Source organism: Alosa alosa, chromosome 8 (assembly GCF_017589495.1).
Source record: "Alosa alosa isolate M-15738 ecotype Scorff River chromosome 8, AALO_Geno_1.1, whole genome shotgun sequence".
In the NCBI taxonomy this organism is placed as follows: domain Eukaryota; kingdom Metazoa; phylum Chordata; class Actinopteri; order Clupeiformes; family Clupeidae; genus Alosa; species Alosa alosa.
In genome coordinates this window covers 4911316-4921885 of record NC_063196.1, presented here as the reverse complement: position 1 = coordinate 4921885, position 10570 = coordinate 4911316, and positions in this window count along the sequence as shown.

Below are 10570 nucleotides of genomic sequence, written 5' to 3'. Positions count from 1 at the left end.
ATTCTCCTTATTATATGAGGTAGGCCTAACTGCTAATACACTGCACATATTTATATTTAATTCATATTACTCTAAACCACCTTCTGTAAATCAACTGTATACTACTGTCTACATTGCACATTGCATGTATACTGTACATGCATCACAGCTAGATCTTTTGTTGCTATGAAGGCCAGTCGTTCTAAATGGATGGTTGCTATGGCCAAAGGCCAGTTCTATCTCTGCCGTTGTCAAGCGGGCATATCCTTCAATTCTGATTAACCTTATCTTATTTGAAACATCTCTATTTTAGGCCTACTTAACCTACTTCCATACAGTGGGTCCCTGTTAACAGTGACCTCATACGTCATACGTTGTACGTCCGTTGTGCGTAATGATTTGTATAAATACTGGTGCACAAATAAAGTCTTTCTCTTTTCCGGCCTAAAAACCGATGTGAGCAGTGATTGCCTACGTACATGATATAACCAGTTTACTACACACAACGAATATGGCTGCGCCAACAGTCCCATTAAGAAGTGGCCACTTCATTCGCGCTTATGTGATTTACGCAGCAACATTATTAAATGAATCTGTCACCATATGCCTATGCCTACATTTTCAAAGAGGAGAACATTTTAATTTGATTCACAATGAAACGTTACATTTAATGTACACGTTGACAATTATGGGGGATTTTTCCTGCCATTAATAAAATTAAAATGAAAACAGTGAAATTAAAATGAAAAACTAATTCAAACTTCATTCAAGTGTCAGTGCAATTATCCCGCCAAATTTAAAAGTAAAATGAAATATATAGGCCTACATTTGGCTTTTAATTTTCCAATTCGTCGGAGATGACAGTAGGGGCCTACCTAAATCCAAGCTCCTGCATTCTACGCCGTACTGTCCTCTCCGACGAATTGAGCAGGCTCGCGATTTTTGTTGCTGTCATTCCTAACTGCACATAGGCTGTAACCGTCTTGGCAGGGATATCCTGCCTGGGCCGGCCTCGTGTGATACAAGGGGACTCTAGGGCCGCTACGGCCTCGTCTTGGACCGATCTGGCTGCCATCAAAAAAGTATAATTATTGCAAGTTGCACTACTTTTGTGTATTGGTTTATACGTTTTATTGGTTATATAAGATGTTTGTGAAATTTGCACAGTAAAAGTTCTGTATTTTGACTGCAATTGTCTTTGCATTCTGATTAGATTCTTCATTAGAGTCATGAGTAGAATCATGATCTTCTTGAATTTCCCCTGGGGATCAATAAAGTATTTTATCTATGAGTGTCTCTTTGTAAACAGCATCATTTTCTGGGGCCATGCAAAACTGCATTACCACTAGTGTGGAGTTATTCTACATCATGACAGTAAAATAGACCATCCTTAGTCAATGTACTGCAGCAATTCCTCTCTCAACCTGTAGAAAATGCTGAACATCTGATTATGCATGAAAAAAAAAAGAAAACGTCATATACCGTGAAACCGTAAGAATTTTGAAAAATACTGTGATATACATTTTGGTTATACCGCCCAGCACTAATTTCTATACAAACCAAGACAGCGGACTCCTAAAGAAACGCAACCACCCACACCATAGGTGTATCTAAAATAGCTATGTACCAAAAATGACATTTTACCGTGACTCGAAGAGCTGAAAACCGTGTTGTAAGGCTGCGTGTACACAATCGCTTGGAGCTCCAGTGGAATTTTAATTTCATGACGAGAATTCTCGGTCTAACCGTTCGTGTGCCGTTGAAACGGTGTAAATACAGGCCAGCACTATAACTCAGAGCGTGGTAAACAAAATCGGATATTTCAGGCAGTAAATGCTCCCGTTAAGAACCAAACCAGATTTAGTTCAAATCTACACATCTATGGCTACTGAAAAATGTAAGGTTCATTTAGTAAATGTTATTTTGAAGTATTAAAAAACATTGTTCTTTTAGAATTTCTGAACAAAAGTGGTGATAATTGGGGGTGTTACTATAAGTCTCCGCAGAAGGGGCACATTTATGTTGACCACTACAACATGACTGATTAGCCTATGTCTGTAACTCTATAAAACACTTACTTTCATAAAAGACGCACACCATCCAGCACATACACATGGAAACCGATATTTTAGGTAATTGGCCACGAATGTGTCTCTCTGAAACTCTGTTCTAGAATCTTTGCTCTGAAGGCTGTTCCCAGCATTGCTAGGCAACATCAAATAAACTGAAATGAGAGTCTTCCAGGTATTAAAAGTGTAGGCTACGTGTGATTAAGAATGGATGTGTGTGGTTTGCAATTAGAATAAACAAGAAATAACATTTCCAATAATTTCCCATGATAAATTACATAATATTGGCACCTTCCTTACTTGTGAAGCTCACACTGTATTTAGTGAAATGTAATACAACGTTGCCACCTAGCGTTCAGATGTAGCCTATTTAACATTAACGTGACATTTCCTGCTTATTCTTTCATCAACTCCATGCTTTTAGGAAAACAATCTTTTTATCATAGTTCCCTCTTCAATGAGTGATTACCAGCTCGTTTTTGTAACAGAGATAGCTGTTTATTGTCCCTAGGTTTACAGAAACACCTATTCATATTGAATTTGCATACTTGTAACATTTTTAATAATAATCTCCAATCATGATATTTAACAATTATGAAAAATGAAATTTGAATACCGTCAATGTGAAAATAACTGTACTACGTCAGCAATAAATAGCTAATGTTCTCCTTGCTATTTCAGTTTGTAAGTCAATAAACACCCATGACTGAGCAAGGATTTGATGATTGGGCAAAGCTGGCCAGAGACATTGTGCATACTTGGAAGGCATTGTGATAGAAGTACAACTGCAAAGGTGAAAGGTGATAGGTTACCATATCTGTGGGTGGTTTGCCAAATGCTAGAAACTTTTGGAATATTTTCTTTGTTTTTTAGCTTATGCACCCTCACATTGGAGTCCCGAGTTATACAAAATTTGGTATCGATATGTGACAGTGTTCCTGAGATATGGACAACTTCCTGTTTCGGAGCTTCGCCGCAGATTTCGTTTGGCTGTGACGGGCAAACGCTTCTGAAAATCAAAAAGTAGGCTAACTTTCTGCCAATGAATACATATGACGTAGCAGCACAGAGCCTTGTTTACATTTTTAACCAATGATATCTGCTCAGACATTTATCTGACACTGCTCCTAGTCAATCATTTGTTAGACTAGATATGTTACGGTATTGGACGTTGTGCTGTGTCCCAGCAAAGATTCTAGAACTCCGCTCTTCAAGCCTGTCTCAAAAAGCAGGACAAATCAAGTCAAAGTCTGCTTTATTGTCAATTTCTTCACATGTCAAGACATACAAAGAGATCAAAATTACGTTTCCCACTATCCCACGGTGGAGACAAGACATATTTTAACCAATTAGGTCCACAGACAAACATAACATTCAAGTAAACAATATAAAAAGTAAATAAGAAGGCACATACAATGAAGAAATAAGAGCAGCAAAATTTGGTTGAAATTGTGCATACAGTAGACAGTCAATATAATAGTGCAAAAGTCAGGCCAATAAATGGCTGAGGTAGTTCTGTTTGACCTAAGTATGCAAGTGGCATAGTGGTGCAAGTTATGTAAGAGCAGCAGAAGTGTGTTCAGAAGTGTTTTCAAAGACAACAGGACAACAACAACAAGTTGCAAAGTGTGCAAGGCATACAAGTGGAGTCCAAAGTCCAGGATGTTATGTGGCTGAGGGTGGAGGGGGGAGAGGGGAAGAGAGTTCAGCATCCCAACAGCCTGGTGTATGAAGCTGTTGGTGAGTCTGGTGGTGCGGGAGCCAGGGCTTCTGTACCTCTTCCCAGAGGGCAGTGGATCAAACAAATTGTGAGCCGGGTGACTTGCATCACTCACAATTGTGGTCGCCCTGGCGGGTGAGGTGGGAGGTGTAAATGTCCTTCAGGGAGGGGAGTGAGGCACCAATAATCCTTCCAGCTGTGTTCACTATGCGCTGCAGGGCTTTCCTGTTGTATTCAGTGCAGCTTCCCACACACAGCCGACATACAGCTGGAGAGGATGCTCAATGGTGCCTCGGTAGAATGTGGTCATGATGGCTGGTGGAGCACTTGCTCGCCTGAGTTTCCGAGGGAAGTACAGGCGGGCGCTGGGCTTTCTTAAGCCTGTGATGCAGTGTTGGTGGTCCAGGAGAGGGTCTTCACTGATGTGCACCCCCAGGAATTTGGTGCTGCTCACTCTCTCCACCACAGCACCGTCGATGGTCAGTGGCAGGTGTTGGGTGTGACCCAATACGCATCCTGCTTGATGTTGCGCAGGACAGGGCATTGAAAATCAGGACTGTCCATACTATATGGAGCTAAATTTGTCTCAATAATATTTGTATATGCGCAGAGGGGGATCCACAAATATTTCTTGATTTGCATGTGTGTTTTGATATCTACAAATAAAAAAATCATATTTGTAACTCTTATATTGATTTTTACAAATATAAATGTGCATTTGTAAATAAAATGCCATTTGTAAAACCGAAAATTTTATTTGTGAAATGTGAGTCTGCATTTGTATCACCAGCACACGCATTCTTCACACAAATCCACACGTAAATAGGCCTACTTTAATTCACCGGCACACAGAAATCGCAATCCAGTAGATGGTGACATCCACAAATAAAAAAAATCATATTTGAAACTTGTAAATTGGTTTTCACAATTGTAGATGTGTATTTGTAAATGAAATGGCATTTGTAAAACTGAAAATTGCCTTTGTGAAATCTAATTTTGCATTTGTGGATCACCAGCACACACAGTTTTCGCTTTTTTGTGGATCACGTATTTTTGAGACAAACTTTGCGCAGAGAAGCCACCCAGATCCACAAGGAGCCTGCTCACACTTTCTAATCCTACTGCAGTGTTGTTCTAAGGGACTCATAACCAAAGATTCTTCGCTCATAACACACAGAGCTAGCGAACCTAGTTCTTAAATCTAACAAGTTATGCCTTTTACAACAAGCTTTTTGATGGAAAAGTGGTGTTTAATTTCCATAATCTTTGTTTAGTAAACACATAAAACCGTCAGTTTGCAAGCGAAATCAAGAATTACGATCTTTGAGTTTGTTTATCAATTGCCTTTTGTTACGAGTAGAAGTTTATTATTGGGGGAGAAGGAGAAAGTATCTCGAGGGAGAAAAGTGCACCCCTCCCTCGGTGCACTACGGTGTGGGAGAAAAGAAACAGGGCTTTAGAATTCATTACTACACAAAAGTAGATGTTCTATATATCTAACAGCTCAGTTAAGGCGTCACTGCCTTAACTGAGCTGTTAGATATATAGAACATCTACTGCCAGCTGCTGCATCTTCTGGTGAGACAGCCAGAGTAGCAACGAGAGTATCGTTCAACAATCACAACTGAAAGGGAATTAGGCCTACAACTTCATTCACAAGGAAAGCAAATGCACTGGAAATCGAGCACACAAGTTACAAAAACCTAGCATTCGTTTAAATGTAGCATGAATGTTGTCAATGCAGGACATGACAGAGACGGTCGGCTGAGAAATACTCTGTCCGAGTAGCCTACTCTGTCGCTCTGTCCGAGTAGACATGCCCAGGCTAATGTAGCCTAAATATAGATCTACTAATAATATAGCCATTGTTTTTAGGTTACATACGTCTGTATGGTGAAGTTACAACCAGACTTTTAGCAATGCAAAGTAAATGAATCAGCTTGCAATAGATTGAAAGTTTTCAATCCATAGCCACTTAATGCTTATTTTGGCTATGGCAAGACAGCCTACAGAAATGTGTAAAAAATTCTTGAAGTATATTAAATAAAATATATTTGAATTGGGCTGTTAAAATATGGTTGCCTATATTATTAGCCTACAGAGGAGAAGAAAAACAAACAGGCGTAAAGGCCGCTTTACTCAAAGCAAAACAAAACAAGAGTGGAGGGGGACAATTTGGTAAGACTATGCAGTGGTGAAGGAGGAGTGCTCATGAAACAGAAAGGTCTTGAGACGAGCTTTGAAGAAAGGAAAAAAGGGGCTATTGCAGAGCTTAGGGGTCATGGGGGCGAAGGACCGACCACTCAGGGTAGAGTCTTGGAGACATTTTTTAGGCTTTGCTGTAAGTTCATATTCTCTGCAATTTGCTTGTTTGTTTATTCTAGCCTAGAGGTCTAGAGGTGATGTGCCACATCATCAGTAATTGACGTCTCTTAAAAGTGATGCATGAGTGATCAGGACATCTCATCTCTCTGTCTCTCCTTCCTTCCTTCCTTCATCCATCCTCCAATCGTTTCTTACTCATTTCCTTCACAAAATTAATTATAAGGAGGGGTTGGGAAAAGAGGAAAGAAGGAAGGAAGGGAGGAGAGGCAAAAAGACAAATGATAAGAACCCTGTATGTTACATGATGCTTGATTAACCCATTTACTCCTGAAATGCCTGCTAAAAACGCCTATAGAATCCTATGGCATTCTAGACTAAATAACCTTATTTCCTGAGGGTTTTCTGGAAAAATACTAAGAATTGTCAACGTCTACCAAAACCTTAATATCTAAGCCTCTGTACACCTAGAAACATGAAATAAAAAGCATGCTGTGCTACGCAGCAACCAGCGGGAGATTCAATGTTGCGCTATGCAGCAACCGGCGGGAGATAGAATGTTGCGTCGTGCAGCATTCAGCGCGAATGGGTTAACACAGATGCTTGTAAGACTACATTTCCCATGATGCTTGCAAATTGACACAGGTGTCATGAATTAAGTGCTGTGTATTGTACTGTGTAACCCAGGGGTGGGCAACTAATTTCCCCAAGGGGACACATGACAAACTGGGACTGTTGAGGAGGGCCGGACCCAAAATACCGAACTCAAGTCTGAACTCAATTCTGTTCAATTCTATTCTGTTCTTGTATAACATTAAGTAAATCATATGGTTTTGTTTACTAGTCGTAAGAACAGATGAAAATGTGAGGGAGACAAAGGAAAAACAGCAATATTTAATCTATGTCCAGTATTTAATCCTCATTCTCGAAAATGATTTTTTGACATTGACTTTTTTTTTTTCAGTTTTAAAAGACTGATAAAAAAAAGTACTACAATATCTATATAATTAGGCTAGGTCATGAAAATGTGAAGGAGTCAGTACAACCGATAGGCCTGTGCCACCATTTCATCAACACTCAGGAATATTTCATCATTAAATCATTACCATAATTAAATTAACTCTATGCAGAATTAGACTACGAAAATGTGGAGCAGACAATAGTCGGCTGTCATTAGTTAATCAACATGCACAAAGAAAACTATTTTAAAAATGTAGGCTATGTTTTTGCTTTAACTTTATGCACATAACTGTGATTGGTCAACTCGCTCTGTGTGTTGAGCCGGCTGCTTCAAGCAACCTGTGGGTAGTAACATCATACTAGTTCGCTAACATAAGCTTTGCAAATAAACTCAGACATATTTTGGTTACAATTACGGGGTTATCCGATTGTAAACTGTCTATCTGCCAGTAACGTTTTGAAATGAACACTTCTTATCGCCAACGAGCAGCAGTAGGAGTTCGTTCTAACAACCTTTGCGGTGGTGAGCGACGCAGACATAAGAGAGACAAAACTTTGAAAGGTTTACGCCGACGTAAAGGCAACTGCATTGTGTCGACGCAGAGGCATAAATTCTATTCACCAGCACATCAGTGAGGATGTTTACGTCGTATGCATCCACGCACAAATGTATGGGCGTACACATAGCAGTCGCTTTCAAAATAAAAACAACGATATTGATTTGCATGCATTTTCTCTATGCTAGGCTCTTGACTATTGTTCTTTCACGGACCTTACGCGTGCCGGTCAGGGAAAGCACGGCCGTATGTTGCCCATGTATGGTGTAACCCCATGCACTGGCTCATTCAATATTATTTATTCTGCCTGAAGAAGGTCTTTAACTTTATTACCTAAGACAGAATTGATAAAATGGCTTCAAATTGTGAAAATCAGCTGTACCGAATTGTGATTCAGACCGACCGCATTTCTCATTAGTGGGTAACTTTGATACTAAAAGTATGATTCTATGTAATGACTGTATGATATCTCTACTGTCCCTGTGTATATCTCTGTGTGACTGTATTTAGAGATAAGCTGGAATATTATGACTTTGCAGTGTTCTGCATGGCTGCATCAGTAGCCACCTGCTCCGGATTGCCAGGTTGCCACTAATCAGAGTCTGATTCAGTGTAGTCTACGTGAGATGGGATGACCAACACCATCTCCCGTCAGCCTGGAAGGATACTTAAACCCTAACTATTTCCTTGTCTAGTTAGAGCAGCTGATGGATCTTTAATGGAGAGTCATGCTGTCTCTCCCTTGATGCGCATCATTGTAAATAAACTCTGTTCCTGATTTTTCATACTATTGGTCTGATTGGGTCTCTATTCATCTGTGGTATCAAAATGACCATCAGTTTTCATTCCAGAAACGTCTCTGATGTGGCACTGCTGTGGCCAGTCTGCCTATTTAAACATCTCTTCCCTGTCTCTTTTAGCTGGAAAGGCTACACAATTTCCTGTCGCGTAAAAAACAGGTAACGGTCCTATTTCTAGTTGCCAAGTGTTTTCAACGCGTGTGTGAGATGTGCGTGTCACGCAGGCAGTGTGCACGCTCTAACCTGTTAACATGGGCGCCGGAATTAAAACGGACAGGTATGCAGTTGACACAGATGCCACTCATCCGGTGTGAATTGGGCATGATAGGGCTGCTGCAATGATGGGACAAAAAGTACTTACCCTTGAAAACCTGTAACATGCTTTATGTCCACCAGGACTTTAGGTCGTCACTAACATCACACCTGACCTCTCCTCCCTGGTAGGGGGTTGCACAATTTTGCAAACCACTGTCAATGTCTAACATCCAGGATAGTTAACATAATTGCTTTTCTTATCAAACCACACTAGGTTGGGGTGCACATTTCCATGGTCTCAACTCTTCCTGGTTAAACCCTGGTGTAGTCTGATACATTTCTTACTTTGGTTTGCACCACCACATGCCAGGCTTCGAGAGATTACAATATTTACAACTGTGCGGATAATCTTACCCTTAATTTACAGTGTGATTTACAAAACACATGCTTTATATTGCCGAGTTTCAGGATAAGCTTGTATATTCACTCATAAGTTTTGACTTTTACTAAATACAGCAGTTATGAATAGCCTATCTCTGCCAAGCTATGTCTTCAACGATGAGATGCCAAGATGAGATCTCAACTAGATGTACCGCAGAGCGGTACAAAATATGACCGCTGCCCAGTCCAGCACATTTTTTCCACAAAAATAAATCACGCTGAAAGGCCTATATGATTCTAACTGTCGCACTAAATTGCATTATCCACACTCAATTCTCACTGGTATCTTCTAGACAACAACTACCAAAACATGATTAGTTCATAGATTTCACATGTAAAATTAATTTTATACAACCCCACCCCCATCTTACCTGTTCATAATTCTGAGAAATTCTTGAATTGTGTGCATGTGTGCGTGTACATGTTTATGTTTGTGTGTGTGTGTGCCTGCATATGTGCCTGTGTTTGTGCATATGCATGCATGCGTACATTTGTCTACTGTGTGAGTATGTGTCATACATATGATTACTGTGAATGTATGTGTGTGCGTGTGTATCTGTTTATGCACATGTGTGCATATGGAATGGGTTAACATGACCCCTGAAGGCAAACATTCGGAAAAAATGGTCATCCTAGGCCCTACGGTTCTGTGTCTTCCCTACCCTCCTTTCGGGGGGTCCAGTCCAGCAGGGGGGCTACAGATCAAAACGAAAAACGATGGCTCCATGCTATCCATGTGGGGTTACATGCCCATCAAGTTTCGTGTACCCCGGTCTTTCAGTGTCCCGGGAATCCTTGTTGGTTTACGGTCACTAAATGTACACATAAATTATTTTATTGTAAGGCCCCCCATGAACGAAAGTTCACAAAACTTGGCATGAATTCGGAGGGTGTCATAATGATCTTACACTTTCAATTTCGTGCAGTTTTGACCATGTCAACCAGAGATATTTTGATGAAAATACCTAATTTTTTGCTTTTTAATTTTTAACTAGGTGGCGCTATACATGAAATAAGTGGTAATGGGATGGGTTAATATGCCCCCTTAAGACCAACATACAAAAAAAAAGGTGGACCTCCTAGGCCCTACGGTTCTCGAGATATTCACAGAAAACTGTCTCCGGCCACCTAAAGGCCAGTTGGTGTATAGTAACATAAATGAATTTATTGTGTGGACCCCCATGAACGGAATTCCACGAAACTTGGCGTGCATTCAGAGGGTGTCATAATGATCCTACACTTCCAATTTTGTGCAGTTTTGACTATGTTAGGTCACAGATACCTGTGATTACAGCACCTCATTTTTACTTTTTTGTGTTTAACTAGGTGGCGCTATACATGAAATGAGTGGTTATGGAATGGGTTGACATGGCCCCTTGAGATCAACATACAAAAAAAATTGGTCCTCCTACACCCTACGGTTCTCGAGATATTCACAGAAAACTGTGTCTGCCCTACCCTCCTTTC